At 39.8% G+C, this 16,805-nt stretch overlaps 1 protein-coding gene across 5 annotated transcripts in view; it reads right to left on the bottom strand.

The window, feature by feature from the left end:
- The window catches only part of HOPX (HOP homeobox), a 34,504-nt gene that overhangs the window by 9,822 nt on the left and 7,877 nt on the right, over positions 1-16,805 (bottom strand). For 2 of the 5 annotated variants that reach the window (XM_065545158.1, XM_065545160.1), the window contains exon 2: positions 15,181-15,298. The exons of the other annotated variants lie outside the window; for them this stretch is intronic. The gene's annotated coding sequence lies outside the window, so the exon portion shown is untranslated. The remainder of the gene's footprint in view (positions 1-15,180; positions 15,299-16,805) is intronic. 5 annotated transcript variants of the gene reach the window in all.

Genomic DNA, 16,805 nt, shown 5'->3' with positions numbered 1-16,805 from the left:
ACTTCCTCTTCTGTGTGCATCCATCGCCCCTACCTTTGACACACAACTTCAGAGCTGGGAAGAACCTTGCAAATTACCTCTTCCAGTCTTCTTCTGTAACAGCCCGGGAAAATGAGCATAGGAAGACTAACTTTCTGAATGTTACCCAGCTGGTGACCTGTGCTCCGCTAGACCCTTCTCAGTGGGGCAGTCTGTCATTAGTCTGGTAGGAAAAATCAGGAGGGCAGTAATCATAACGCAGGCAGGAGCTCATTGCCATTTTGAATAGGCATGGACTCTCCTAGTAGGACACTAATTCTAGCCAAAGTTGCCCACGGGAACAACCTATCACTGCTTGCTTTGCTTGAAAGAAAACAAGGGCTGGGAGACCGCTGCCTCTGATTTTACTTCTTGCCTTAGAAAGGTTCCAGCTGATTTTATGTAAAATAGTTGTGCCGCCTCTTCCATGAAAACTTTGGCTTTGTCTTTGTAGAATCCTCAGTCCTTCAGAAATATTAATTTCTAAACTGACTGTTCTGCATATACTTTCCCCTCTTTTTTGGTTATTTAATTCCTGTTATAAAACTCAAGGGCTCGGCCGGGCGCGGTGGCTCAAGCCTGTAATCCCAGCACTTTGGGAGGCCGAGACGGGCGGATCATGAGATCAGGAGATCGAGACCATCCTGGCTAACACGGTGAAACCCCGTCTCTACTAAAAATACAAGAAAATTAGCCGGGCGAGGTGGCGGGCGCCTGTAGTTCCAGCTACTCGGGAGGCTGAGGCAGGAGAATGGCGTGAACCCGGGGGGGTGGAGCTTGCAGTGAGCCGAGATCGCGCCACTGCACTGCAGCCTGGGGCACAGAACAAGACTCCGTCTCAAAAAAAAAAAAAAAAAAAAAAAACTCAAGGGCTGCTATTGGTCTTACATTTAATTTAGTGCATTTTATTTTATTAGATTTCTGTGGCTTATTGTTACAGGACTTTGTATGAGATGTTGTGGAGACGTCCTGGTTAACTTTAAAGAACTCCTTGGGTTAGTTGACTGAGAATCATTGGCCTTGGTTAGCTGCTAAGACTTGTGGGAGGACCATTTGAAAGCACCTACTTCTCCAAGGTACACCAAGCAAACCTGATTTCTAGAAATGAAGGTGGACAATCTCTATAGTCAGATGTATCTGTTATTTCTCTGCAAAGCTCTCAGCCCTTTGCTTGACAAATGTTTGCTGTTACTTCGTTTCTTCTCTCACTCTGTCTCTCTCAAAGAAGATATAAATCAAACTGGCTGGGTAACCTTGGCCTTATAAAGCTTTTCAACTATTTCCAGTAAGAAAACAGTTGAGAAGTTTATCTGAAGATAGTCTAAACAATTTCAGATTAAAAGAACTAAAAATACTTTAAAGCTACTCAAACGTTAATCTTAGCACAAGTGTTATTGTTGTGGCTACTCATATCTCATCAAATATTCAAAGAGTAATTTGTCCTGTGGTTATATTTTTCCTTTGTGGTTGGGGGAAGACATTGCATAAGCGTTTTCAAGATGTTAAATGCAAGCTGCTGGCTTTTTTCTAAATTAATTCCAATGCCTGGCGTAGACAGTTGTGTCAACCCAATGGCTCTACTTTTGTCCCCTGATCCTGTAATCATTTATTTTAAAAGTATCTACCTATATAAACTAGCTCACAAAAAGCGCTATCAACTGGGAATCTTTGGTTACCTTTGTAGTAACCAAAAAATTGCTCTGGGCTCACATTTGCCATCTTATCCTCCCTCTCCCAGCCATTCTGACCTCTTTGTAATAGCACTAATATCAAACCAAGAGAAAAAGATTATCAATGGCAGATTCTCCAGATTAACCCAGAGTCCTGTGGTGAGTTGGCCAAAAGGGAAACAAGCCAGTGGATTTTTCTTTAGTCTATATTTCTTTTATGTTCACTGTGAACTTCCTGGAAACAATGGGCTCTTGAAACATTTTGTATTTTCCTAAGTGAGAAAAATGATGTGTGGCCACTTCCGCAAAAGAAGTGGTAGGTCTTTGGAAGGGGATGGGGTCTTCCCCTTAGTCACTTATTCAGTTACTCTGAAGAGGGTAGGAGAGGGCATCGCCCAAACTGTCAAGGCCCCCCCCAGAAATTGAAAAACAGAAGTCAACTATTCATCTGCCTCTCCAGGCTAGCACAAGAGCTGGAGAGAGAGAGAGAGAGAGAGAGAGAGAGAGAGAGAGAGAGAGAGAATTGTTCTTTTAAGTATAAACTTGGCGATTGGTATCCTTAAGCTAACAGCAGTGCTTCTCAAGCCTGGATGGGCTTCAGAATTACCTATGGAAACGTCTAAGCCCACCATAGACCTCTTGGACCAGAACTGCATTTTAGAAACCTAGCATGGGAGACACACAAAAGGTATTTCAGCTCTTGAAAAGATTTGCAATTTAACCATTAAAATCAATTCTAAATATTCTTATGCCTTATATCTGCTTTAATGCTGTATATCATTTTAACATTTAAGTAGATGGTAGGTTGAAGTCATTTTAAAGGAATAAGCTTTTAGAAGTAGATATTAGAATGATTAATTTAAACCTAATGCTATTAATCTTTTGTATATGTGGTCAGAAATGGGGAAAATGCCTTTAAAATTACAAATTAGCAAAAGAAAACAGATATTCTCCTATGCTTTCAAAAGTTCAGGAATGAAACAAAACCCTTTTAAAACCCTTTCAGAAAAATGCATTCTTGTGTTGAGATCAGAGTTTAAGATAGCAAATCATCGAAAGGAAAACTCCTTCCAGTTCATCACACACATTTTAATAAATGACTTAGATGCCAGAAATCACAATGGAAGAGATTTGGCAATCTTAAGTATGACTGTTCTCCTCTAATTCCTTAAATTTCCCAGTGAGGGAAATGCTAAAATTTAAGTTATTATTTATGCACAAAACATATTCAATACAACTTAGAACCGAAGATTACTCTGAATACATCCCAAATACATAGCATCATTCCTACATTTATGGGAACAAGATCCCAAATCTAAATAGGAAAATGCATTTTAAAATGTTATATTGATTTCAACTTTACATATTTAAAAAAACCTGAAAGAAATCCCACAAAATGTTAACATTATATCTAGATTGTGCAACTATGGATTTGCACAATCTAAAACATTTTCTTCTTTATATTTTTCTGCTTTTTCAAATTTTCTATAATAAGCATTTATGACTTTGGGATTTGAAAAAAAAATTTTTTTCCCCTATATAACAATGTCCTCAATCAGACTAGTTGTCCACCTTGCTCAAAGTTTTATTTGATTATTGTTACCAAATAAAATTTTTGGAAAAGTATAAGAGTTGTTTTCCAAGACTATTTAGAAGATTAGGGAAGTAAATATTTTCATTTTTCATGCAAATATTATTAGGTGTCAAATGGATATATGTCATGTACAAGTAACTTATGAAGCATAAAATAAACACTAGTGAACCCCACTCAATTTAAGAATTAAAGCATTACCAAGACTATGGGAGCTATCTGTTTTTCGCCCCGAGTCCCATTCCCTTGCTGACCTGCCCCCAGAAAAAAAAACACAATTCTGAATTTTGCATTAATCATTCCTTTGCTTTTCATTTTATTTCAATTTTTTAGAGGCAGGGTCTTGCTGTCACCCTCAGGTTGGAGTGCAGTGATGCCATCATAGCTCACTGTAACTGGGCTTAAGTGATCTTCAGGCCTCAGTCTCCTGAGTAGCTGGGATTGCAGGCATGAGCCACTGCGTCCAGTCACTGCTTTTTAAATTAGTTCTATCACATATGTATGGATCCCTAAAAGAACATTTTTTTTTAGTTTTGCTCTTGAGTTGTATAAAAATGGTGTCATACCATATATAATTTTTCTGTAAGTTGCTTTTTTCACTCAACAGTGTTTCCAAAACAAATCCACATTCTGCATATAGAGAAGTTCATTCATATTCAATGCTGTTTTTATTTTGTGAATATACAATTTATGTCGTAGATGTCTTTTCCTACTGGTGGATATCTAGGCTGTTTTCAGATTTTTTTCTATTTGAACATTGCCTCTCTGAACATTCTTGTATATGCCTTCTGCAGCCTCTCTATGAGGATTTCTCTAGGGTATACAGTAGGGGTAGAACTCCTGGTTTACAGAGTGTGTGCTGTTTAGCTTTACAATATAATGTCAACTTGTATTTGAAAGTTGTTGAACAAAACTACCCCCCTCACCACCAGTGTGTGGAATTTCCTTTGCTCCAAATCCTCATCAACACTTGTACGGTCAAACTTAGTTTTTGCCAAAGTTATTGAGTGTTTTTTTTATCCATGAATAGTATCTAAGCCTTCTTGAAGCTATTTATGTTTTCAGCCTTCATGACATCTTGGGGCTAAAAGTTTCCACATGTTTACTGTTTACTGTGTAAAAATATTTCCTGTTGCAGCCCAAAAGGGGAGTTGAGGTATTTTGTGAGAGTTATGGACTCTGTTTCCAGGCTAGCCCAGTTATTTCCATTGGTCGCCAAGAAGAAAACAAATAAAATGTATAGAAAACTAATTACTAGACCGTTTGTCTGTATCATGCTAAAAATGTTCCCATTTTCCCTTCTACAGAACTCCTGGGAGTCAGGATTTGACTTTGCGCTTTAAAATGTGTTAGCCATATTAATTATTAGTCCCTCCCACAAAAGTAAATATCAAAGTCTCCAGATGAAAACCACAGAGATAGATTGAAAATGACCAATTACAGAAGAAGAAAAAAGGGAGAGATGGCAAGTGTAAAAGAAAAATGAAAATAAAGTGTAAAAGAAAGATGGACAGAAAACTGTTAGGCTGTGGGTTTAAAATAGGATATACATGTAAACTCAAATAATGAGTTTAAATGTTTAAACAGCTAAGTGCCAGTTCAAAAGCAGTTTGATATTAGTTATTTTCATTTCTCTCACAATTCTCTCTTAGAAATCAGAATGGAGTTAGTTCTATTTTGAGTTTTTTTTTTTTAAGAGTTAAATTGTCTACAGCATCAGAGGAAGACTCAGAATTCTACCTTTAATTCTGGCTATAGCAGTAAAGGCTCAAGATTTAATGAGCATCAAGACTGATTCATTCGTCCAAATGTCTGTCTGTCTTTCTTTCTTTCTTTCTTTCTTTCTTTCTTTCTTTCTTTCTTTCTTTCTTTCTTTCTTTCTTTCTTTCTTTCTTTCTTTCTTTCTTTTCTTTCTTTCTTTCTTTCTTTCTCTCTCTCTCTCTCTTTCTTTCTTTTTTTTTTTTTGACGGAGTCTCACTCTGTTGCCCAGGCTGGAGTGCGGTGGTGTGATCTTGGCTCACTGCAGCCTCCATCTCCTGGATTCAAACGATTCTCCTACTTCAGCCTCCTGAGTAGCTGGGATTACAGGTGCACACCACCACACCCTTCCTTATTTTTGTATTTTTAGTAGAGACGGGGTTTTGCCATGTTGGCCAGGCTGGTCTGGAACTCCTAACCTCAAGTGACCTGCCCGCTTCCGCCTCCCAAAGTGCTGGGATTGAGCCACTGTGATGATTGAGCCACAGGCATGAGCCACTGTGCCCGGCCCCCAGATATATTTTTCTTATGCTCTATTGATGTCAGAGGTTGTAAGATATCACCAAATCACCTATTTGAATCTTTAAGCTCTGACTTAATCATCGTTTGTCCCTTTAGTGAAGAGTTGGGGCTGGAGGCAGCCCATCTTTTCTTTCCCACTGTGGGATATAGGCCATTGTCAACCTTCTCCTGCTTCATTACTTGGCTACTGGGGCAACATTCTTTGAGACTTTCATGTATCTCCTTAAAAAGCCCTAACATCTACTTGATATTAGGCAATAAAAGAATAAAAAATGGAATCTCTCCTTTCAAGTTTTGTTCTGATTCCATTTTTCACAAGAGTAAATTGAAATACAGACGATCTGGGCAGGTTGTTCCTTTGTTCTGCAAAGTCTGAGCTCTTAACTTTTGACCACATGTAACAATTACAGGTACATGCCGAACCACTTGCTAATTCAGGACAAGCAAGCCTGCTGTTCTCCTAGAACACGCTGCACTTGACTTGATGAGGCAGGAAGACCGAGATGACAACTATACTTGAATCCATGCCATTCCCACTGGTCACCAGTGACCACACCCTCCTAGGTGTCATCAGGTTTGGTTTTTGATGTTTCAGCCCTGCTACGGGATGGTATATATCTCTAATTAATCCATCTCTTAAAAACACTAAGTGCTGTCTTTTGAAAATTTTCAGTTCTGCATATACGATGTGTGCTTTTTTTTTTTTTTTTTTGAGATGGAGTCTGGCACTGTCTCACGGGCTGGTGTGCAGTGGCACAATCTCGGTTCGCTGCAAAGTCCGCTTCCCGGGTTCAAGCGATTCTCCTTCCTGATTAGCTAGGATTACAGGCACCCGCCACCACACCTGGCTAAATTTTTGTATTTTGAGTAGAGATGGAGTTTTACCATGTTGAAACTCGTGATCCGCCCGCCTCGGCCTCCCAAAGTGCTGGGATTATAGGTGTGAGCCACCGCACCCGGCCTGATGTGTGCCTTTATAGGTACTCTGTGTAGTTGCTAAACCAGTTTGCTATTTCCCAGGTCCTCCTTTCTAGGTTGGCTTTCCTCTTGCCTTAGGAACCACTCTGTTTTAGAAACACGGCAGAATTAAGAACAAAATGAAATTGGAATTAATGTAGAAAAAAGGTCAAATAATCAGAAGTCTTCTGTACTAATTACCTGAAATGTCACTTTGCTGAACCTCCATTTCATTTATGTAAACAAGGAATATAATAATGTCTGCCTTTGCCTAGTTCACAGCTTTATGGTAAAGTTCTTATGATATTATTATAGGGAACATGTCTCTCAACGGTGAAGTGCTTGCTTGGAAGATATTATTATTATTTTTTGAGATGGAGTCTCACTCTATCACCTAGGTTGGAGTGCAGTGGTGTGATCTCAGCTCACCACAACTTCCACCTCCCGGGTTCAAGCGATTCTCCTGCCTCAGCCTCCCTAGTAGCTGGGATTACAGATGTGTGCTACCATGCCCAGCTAATTTTTTATTATGATGATGATGATTATTTTTTTTTTTAGTAGAGACGGTGTTTTGCCATGTTGGGCAGGCTGGTCTCAAATTCCTAGCCTCAAGTGATCCACCCACCTCAGTCTCCCAAAGTGCTGTCATTACAGGCGTGAGCCACCATGCCCAGCCTGCTATTACTATTCTTTAAATAGCTATGACTTTTTAGGACTTTCAGTAAAGTATCCCCTGGAAGGCAAACCAGTAAGAAGAGCTTATAAATTTCATTTCTTCTGGGTTACAATCTCTTATCTTTCTGGAATGGTAAAGCACAATGGTTGAAATTAGACCCCTTTAAAAAAAAAAAAAAAAAAAAAAAAAAGCACATCCAATGCTGTATATGTTGCCTTATCGTAACATGTATCCCTGCATGGAACTTCTCAAGAATGGCATGGCAGGGAGGAGTGTGATATCATAGGCATGTTTTCTCATTATACACTTGTACATTGTGCATCGGGTTATACTTAGTTGTTAGCATTTTCACTAAAATAATAATTTCTCTGCTCCTTCCTCACCACCACTCCCCAGTTCCCCCTCTCCTCTCATCTATTAATGAGGAGGCATAAGGGACAGAAGATGAATAATGAGGAAATTGATAACAAGGAGGAACAAATATTTTATGAATTGGTGAGTCAATTTTTTGAGATTGTCATGGCCTATAAGGGTAATGACCAAATGGAAATTCTTTGTTTTGTTTTGTTGGAGACAGGGTCTTGCTCTGTCACCCAGGCTGGAGTGCAATGGCCCAATCATGGCTCACTGCAGCCTCAACTGCAGGGCTCAAGCAATCTCCCCACCTCAGCCTCCTGAGTAGGCGGGACTACATGTGAGCACCCAGACGTCCAGCTGGTTTTCTTTATTTTTAGTAGAGATGGGATCTCACTATGTTACTCAGACTGGTCTCAAACTCCTGAGCTCAGCACAGTCCTCATGCCTCGGCCTCCCAAAGTGCTGGGATTATAGGCATGAGCCACCATGCCTGGCTGAAATTGTTTTGAAATAATTTGTTCATGAGCCTGTCTTCCCCACTAAATTATATGCACTTCTATGGGGGATATGTCATTTCTTATACATTTAAATCTCCCCAGTATTCATTAGGAGAGTCTGGGACTTAATATGTGCTCACTGGATGGCTGTTGAACAGAACCTAGCCAATGGCATTTGACATGACTTGATTTAGGACATAACTTCGGAAAAAACTGCTCTGTGTTCAACAAGGTCTAGGTAAAATGTAAAATTGGAGAAAATACACTCTAGCCTTTTGATATCATCCTCAGTGCCCCCAAACAACATAGATTTGATTCCTATTGCTGAATCACCTACCGAACCTTACCTCTGTTATTATAACAATAGTGACAACATATTTATGGAATAATTACTATGTGGCAGGTCCTGTCTAAGTGCCTTAGATGCATTCATTCACTTTATCATCAGAGGAGCAGCAACACTATGTGTTCTTATTTTCATTTTATATATGTAGAAACTTATATAGATGGAAACTTATATACCCTTCCCAAGAAGATGGATATAACTTTCTCCAAATCACAAATCTAGTATGTGACAGAGAAGAGACCCAACTCAGAAAATCTAACTTCTGCATCCATGTCCTTAATCACTACACCATCTTTCCTCTTTGCCACTGAACAGTTCTGCAGACAGCAGATCCTTGATGGGAAGTTGTGGTAAAAGGGGAAGTAGAGCCAGGTGGGCTCGAGGAACAGAAGGAAGGCCGTGCCTTGTGTCTGCCCTGGCTCCCTGTGGGTGCGGCCAGTCTGAGTACTTCCCTCCCTACGGCATGTTGGTGACCAGACATGGCTCTGCCCTAGTTCAATGGATTAGCCAGTGATTTCAGTTAAAACCACCGGCACCACCAGCCAGGCTGGCTTTCCTTCCCCACACGCTCTTCTTCAATTGATGCAGACATCACTGAAAGATGGCATTATGTGAATAATACAAAATACAAACAAGAAACATTACAGCATCTGATAGAATAGAAAGGCTGGCTTCAACCAGACCAGCTGGAGCTCAGTGATGATTGCTGCCACTTTATCCCTAGAGGTACAGAGTTTTGTTTAATTAAGGATCCTCCTGAAACTGTTGTTGAAACAAGTCTCTCAGTAGTCCAGACTTTCTGTAGCCACCTACTGAAAACAGGAAGATATTATGAAAAGCCATTGGAGGAAAGGGTGTCTGTGAATGACTTCCAGCAGTGAATGAATCATTAGTCAACTCTGGACATAAAACTCTGCATATGCACTGAGTTCTTTTCATTGATAGCCCAATTCGTGTTCTAATCTTGTATGTGGAAACTTGGGGAAATAGTGAAAGATGCTCATAAAACCCTAGGCTGCTTCTTTGAATGTGCTATGAAATAAGTGGAGTATTTAGTCTACTTTCATAGAAATAAACGGGCAAACAAAAGAAAGCAATTCCATTTCCATCATCTCCTTATAGGCGATCTCCATTTTGTAAACAGGTTGCTTTTCTAAAGATCTAATCTAGCTCTATGATGATTGTTATGAATTCAGGAAAAGTTTTCTCGAGAAAGAGTATTCCAAATGTGTAGGTAAGATCCCAGGCTAACCCACTAGAGGTTATATAGGTACTAAAATGCTACACATCTGTAATGGAAAAAAGTATAAAATAATCCTATTGAAATATCCTGGTGCAATTTAATAAGAAGATATTTAAAAGAAAATACTTAAGAAAATTCAATTTTAATTAAAATCTTGCTTAGGGAAATGAGGTTTTGGTACAGATATTGATGAGAGTTTCAAGGAACTGTTGAGGACTGTACAGATTTATAGCACAGCTTCGATGTGTCCAGGTATCCAGAATTGTCGCTGACACATTGGTAGGTACTCAGTGAATATCTATTAAATGCATGTTGATTGAATTTCATCTTCCATCAAGAAGTATGACTTTCCTTTATCTTGATATAAAAGCATAAGGTTCTCTTTAGAAAACACTGATATTTTCTCCCCATATCAAAAATCTATTTGCCTCATTTATTGGAGGCAAATAGATTATTAGGACATTAGACATTTTCAAAGAGATTTGATAATTCAATTTGTTTGACAAATCAGACCCCTTCTCTATTATCTGGCTTGAAAAGCCCTGAGTGCTTGGCTGTGCCCCATAGAAATCTCTAGGACAAACCATTTTTGCTTCTCTGTTTATATTTGATCACGGGACTGACTCTGTTGGAGATGTAATGGATATTCACACTTACTAAGCATTAGCACAACCATATTGACAATAACCAAAGCAGGCAGAGGCCCAAGCATAACTCAGTCTACCAGACAGATTCCTATCCTACATATTCAAGTTGCAATAAAAATGAAAGATCAGGAAATTTGAAGCTAAACTGTTTCCTCTTACCTTTAACCACAGAGTTGCAACACTATGCATTTTTAAGAAGGAAAAACAGCCTCCTGTTCATCACTGTGGTTAAGCATATGTTGTTCTGTCCTCCAGCATCCTAACATACCAGCATTTTGCTAATTCCTAACAGCAGTATGATACCTAGGTACAAGAGTAGCATTTTTGCTATTCTATACCTAAGTGAGAAATTTAACATTTTATATATAATAAGAAGACCAGATATCCAGGTTTGCCTGGGACACTTCTGATGTATGCCTGTTGTACTGGTGTAATTATTATTATTTCGAGATGGAGTCTCACTCTGTCACCCAGGCTGGAGTGCAGTGGTGCGATCTCAGCTCACTGCAACCTCCGCCTCCTGGGTTCAAGCAATTCTCCTGCCTCAGCCTCCTGAGTAACTGGGACTGAAGGCGCCTACCACCATGCCAGGCTGATTTTTGTATTTTTAGTAGAGACGGGGTTTTGCCATGTTGACCAGACTGGTCTCGAACTCCTGACCTCAGGTGATCCACCTGCCTCGGCCTCCCAAAGTGCTGGGATTAACAGGAGCGAGCCACCGCACCGGGCCAAACTGATTATATTTATATACTTGTGTCATAGATGAAATAAAGAAAGCGAACAAAGGAGAATGGAAATATCAATATGAGAAATAGGTTGTTTGAGATATGATTCATGCTGTTAACCGTGAACAATAAAGAAAAAGCAGGAGTTACTTTGCATTTTCTTCTCCTCCTCATCCTTCTACCCAAGGCACCAGAAAGAAGGAGACAGAAAGATTTTGGCATCTCGTTTCCCTACCCAACCGCCAAGTGGTGCTGTCAGGCAGGAACAGTTTAGTTGCTGGCCAGAGCTCTTGGCATGTAGGAAGATAGAGAAGCAGAACTAAAGTGCCTGTTGTTTTTTTAGGTTTTTTAGAGATGGGACCTTGTTGTGTTGCCCAGGCTGGTCTTGAACTCCTGGCCTTAAGCAATCCTCCCAAGTCATTGAAATTGCAGGTCTAAGCCATTATGCCTGGCTCTGAAAGAAGATACTTTTGAGTATATAGCATTAGTTGCAGAGGGAATGTTTACGTATCTGTAATGGATAAAATATATGTAGGAAATATGCTTTAAATCCTCACGAATGAAAATATTAAACTGGTATGGAGACATAGGAAGGGCACTGGGTATGGAGTCAGGGCTGGATTTCAGTTCTAATGCCTCCACTTCATACTCGCATATCCTTGGCTGCATTATTTAACTTATTTAAAACCTAGTTTCTCTTCTCTGTAAAATGTGACTAAGAATGTCCTTCCTTGCCTCCTTACTCCAGCTGTGATCCAGTGAGATTATGCTCATGAAACAACCTTGAACTTTTCTAGTGTAAAATGGCATGTGCATTTCCAGAAGTGTTATACTTATTTCTTAATCTAGAAAAGTGAAGGTGTGGGCCAGATGACTTCTGAGGAAGTTTCTCTTCTCAAATTCTGACAGTCAGAGTGGCCTAGGTTTTAAGTGATAGGGTTCTTCCTCATCAACAGTTTGCTGATGTTGCTAACTCAAGAAAGAAGAGGATGGAGCCCTATTCTAGGCTCTGCTCCTGATTTGCTGAACGACTTTGTGCCTAGTTTCTACTTCAAAGGACAACGGAGGAGCCCATGAAACATTCAGAACGAAGGTGCTTGTTAGTATTCAACCTGGCTGTTAAGTTAATGTGATCATATAATTTGTCACCTAACCTAGAACAGTGAAGAATAAAAAGAGTGCTATTAATAATTAGACCAGGGGAGACTGAGACGCGTGGATCACCTGAGGTCAGGAGTTCGAGACCAGCCTGGCCAACATGGAAAAACCCCATCTCTACTAAAAATACAAAAATTAGCCAGATGAGGTAGCAGGGGCCTGTAGTCCCAGCTACTCAGGAGACTGAGGCAGGAGAATTGCTTGAACCCGGGAGGCAGAGGTTGCAGTGAGTCGAGATCACACCACTACACTCCAACCCGGCAATAGAGAGAGACTCTGTTTCTAAATAATAATAATAACACCAGTACAACAGGCATACATCAGAAGTGTCCCAGGCAAACCTGGATATCTGGTGCCCTTATTATACATAAAATGTTAAATTTCTCACTTAGGTATAGAATAGCAAAAATGCTACTCTTGTACCTAGGTACCCTAACTTCTGTTAAGGATTAGCAAGATGCGGGTATGTTAGGATGCTGGAGGACAGAACAACATATATTTAACCACAGTGATGAACAGGAGGCTGTTTTTCCCTCTTAAAAATGCATAGTGTTGCAACTCTGTGGTTAAAGGTAAGAGGAAACAGTTTAGCTTCAAATTTCCTGATCTTTCATTTTTATTGCAACTTGAATATGTAGGATAGGAATCTGTCTGGTAGACTGAGTTATGCTTGGGCCTCTGCCTGCTTTGGTTATTGTCAATATGGTTGTGCTAATGCTTAGTAAGTGTGAATATCCATTACATCTCCAACAGACTCAGTCTTGTGATCAAATATAAACAGAGAAGCAAAAATGGTTTGTCCTAGAGATTTCTATGGGGCACAGCCAAGCACTCAGGGCTTTTCAAACCAGATAATAGAGAAGGGGTCTGATTTGTCAAACAAATTGAATTATCAAATCTCTTTGAAAATGTTTAATGTCCTAATAATCTATTTGCCTCCAATAAATGAGGCAAATAGATTTCTGATATGGGGAAAATGTCTCAATATTTTCTAAAAAGAACCTTTAAACCAGAAGAGAAATGTGTACTACTAAGCTTGGAAGCAAATAACAAAAGGATCAACTTTCTAAACAGTTTGTAGAGAGGAAAAATGGCTCAAATAAGTTTAAATGACAGCTAATAAATATTCCTTTTGTGTTTTGGAGTATGTTATTAATTTTTGATTGCCCATTTAACGTCTTATGTTTTGTTTATAATTAGATTAATTAGGTCAATATGCCGAAGGATAGAGAGATATATTTGTTGCATGGAGGACGAAGGGTGCTCAAAAACTTAAATGATGATATAAATCAGTTTGGTAGTTTTAAAAAATCTAATACAGGCCAGGCGTGGTGGGTCATGCCTGTAATCCCATTACTTTGGGAGGCTGAGGCGAGCAGATTACTTGAGATCAGGAGTTTGAGACCAGCTTGACTAACATGGTGAAACTCCATCTCTACTAAAAATACAAAAATCAGCCAGGCATGGTGGTGGGCACCTGTAATCTCAGCTACTCGGGAGGTTGAGGCAGGAGAATCACTTGAACCTGGGAGGCAGAGGTTACAGTGAGCCGAGATCATGCCATTGCACCCCAGCCTGGGTGAAAAAAAAAAAAATCTAATACACATAAGCTACACATACAATGGAGAATCAAGTAGATAAAATTGTCATATTGCTCTGTAGACATCCAATCACTTTAAAACATTAAAATGTTCTTTCTAAAAATGTTCTCATTCCCAGTGCCTGACTCTGAAAAGAGTTGTTCATTTGTAATTCTGGGGATGTGACATCATGATTGGTTTTTTTGAAAATATATGCTGGGTTATACAGTATTTTTGCCTGAGCTCAAATTACATAGTAAGATACATTAGAGACCTTGTGGTGTTGCACATGCGCCATGAGTATATTTTCAGGCTGCCCAATCACATGGCTTTCCTTAGGCCATTAGACCGTCTACTGCAAGCAGACAGAACTTCCTCAGGTTAGTTGAGTATTTTGAAAAGTCCAGAAAAGAGTCTTTGACAGAATGGAATTATCTCTTTGCATAAATATATTTTATTAGATTATTATTTTTATGGTCCAACTACCATTCTTATTTTATGATTATAATTAGGTCATGGATAAAATGACCCACAGCTGGTGCCTTGCAGAGCTCCTAATTATGCCAAAGTCCAACCACCCATGCTGCTCGTTGCCATGCTACTCAGTGATATGGACCAGATATTTTCCCCAATTGAGTGGTTTTTATAAGCAGGTGTTCAGCTAATAGGACAAACAGAGGGTGTGCAGCTTTAGCCAGCTCATTAACATCACGAAATAATTGAAAAGGACAGATATACCAGAATGTCCAGCTCAGAGGATAGCTTTGAACTTACAATAGGTCACTTTTCTGAGCATCAGCCATGATACTGCAGAAAGAGATTGAGTGAAGCTTCAGAAGACCCGGAGTCTCCTTCCAGCTCTATCACATAGTCTCCAGGTAACTCCGGACAACTCTCTTAGTTGGTTTAGACCTCCATTTCATCATCTACTACTGAAGCTATTAACCTGCCCCACCTGTCACACAGTGTTATAGGATTCAATGAGATGGATTATGTTTATGAATGGCACTATAAATTATCAACGCTACATAAATACAAGGTACCATTATTAAGGTCTAATCCAGCTTTCCCAGTGACTCAGGATATAATTGGGCAACTAAATGACATCAGGTTTTGCAATCATTAAAATGGCAAAACGTTTTAGAAACTTCACTCAACCTCATGACTAATAAGATTTCTTAGAACATGTCATTTGCTTTTTCTGGGTAATCAATAACCAATATCCAGAAATAAAATGCTTCTAGAATTGATAAAGCAAAGTTTAAGAAAATGACATTTGACTGGGCACAGTGGCTCATGCCTGTAATCCCAGCACTTTGGGAGGTTGAGGTGGGAGGATCACTTGAGGCCAGGAGTTTGAGACCAGCCTGGGCAACATGGAGAAACCCCATCTCTACTAAAAACACAAAAATTAGCCAGCCATGGTGGCACACACCTGTAATCCCAGCTGCTCTGGATGCGGAGGGATGAGAATTGCTTGAACCCGAGAAGTGGAGGTTGCAGCCGAGATGGTGCCACTGCACTCCAGCCTGGGTGACAGAGCAAAACTTTGTCTAAAAAAAAAAAAGAAAGAAAGAAAAGAAGATGACATTAAATGCAATCCCCCACTGCTAAATTTGATTGGCTAAAAAAATATTATTATTATTATTATTATTATTATTATTATTTGAGACGGAGTCTTGCTCTGTCACCCAGGCTGCAGTTCAGTGGCACTGATTTTGGCTCACTGCAACCTCTGCCTCCCCTCCCAGGTTCAAGTGATTCTACTGCCTCAGCCTCCCGAGTAGCTGGGACAACAGGCGCCCACCACCACACCTTTTTGTATTTTTAGTAGAGACAAGTTTTCGCCATGTTGGCCAGGCTGATCTCGAACTCCTGAGCTCAGGTGGTCTGCCTGCCTCAGCCCCCCAAAGTGCTGGGATTACAGGTGTAAGCCACCACACCCAGCCTGACTGGCTAAAAAAATTTTTTTTAATAAAAAAAAAGAAAATTATATTGAGAAGGGGAGATCACTAAAGACTGTGCTCTCTTAGTTCTAGAAAATTATGTGTCACTCAATCTCTTATTAAAGTACAAGGGAACCTGGAGAAGCTTCTAAATGTTTGAAATACTAACTGATTACATTATGTTTCCATTTCTCACGGATAGTTCAATATTCCATGCTGCATAAAGAAAGCATATGCCTTCTAGCCCACTCCTTTCCCTTCCTGTTTCCCACGAACCAGATCTAAAGGGTGGTAGAACATATGTATAAGAATATTCATTACAGCATCATTTCAGAGAATTGGAGGCAAGAAAGATGTCCATTACTGGAGGAGTCAATAAGTAAAAGATACATATAATTAACAGACTATTGATAATAATGCATTAGAAATATCATCAACAACACAGATACCTCTTAAAATTTTAGTGTTCAGTGAAAAGAAGGAGAGAAAAGAGAGAGAGTGGGAGAGCAGGAGAAATGGAATGAGATATAAAACCTAAGAGGGGATCTTGTGTATGCCATGAATGAAGGACTATGTTAACTCATTACAGGCCTAAAGACAAACAACAAAAAAGGGGCTTTAAAAATTAAAAGATTGGTGGACTGCCTCATCTTTCAGAGTTTGCCTGTATAATTAATTCTTTCCACTATGTTTTTTGTATAATGAGGGAATATCTCATGGCTTACTTAATGTCCTTTGTACTGCAGCCCCACCAACCCTTGGTCTTGGATTTTTTCCTCAAAAGCCAAGGTGAAGAGCTGGGTATTGACCTCCACGACCTCCTTCCATGCTTTTCAACACCATCATTCAGTGGCTTTATAGCCTTCTCTTGTCCCAGCTAAATAACATCAGGCCTTTTTGTGTTCCTTATACATCTGATCTCTGTGTGTGTGTGTGTGTGTGTGTGTGTGTGTGTGTAGTCTTGCTCTGTCACCCAGGCTGGTGTGCAGTGCTGTGATCTTGGCTCCCTGCAGCCTTCGCCTCCTGGGTTCAAGCGATTCTCCTGCCTCAGCCTCCCAAGTAGCTGGGATTACAGGCATGCACCACCAACATGCCCAACTAATTTTGCGATTTT

This window comes from Macaca fascicularis, chromosome 5 (assembly GCF_037993035.2).
Source record: "Macaca fascicularis isolate 582-1 chromosome 5, T2T-MFA8v1.1".
NCBI classification, from domain to species: domain Eukaryota; kingdom Metazoa; phylum Chordata; class Mammalia; order Primates; family Cercopithecidae; genus Macaca; species Macaca fascicularis.
The sequence above is the reverse complement of the archived record's forward strand: the minus strand, read 5'-3'. Positions and strand labels throughout refer to the sequence as shown.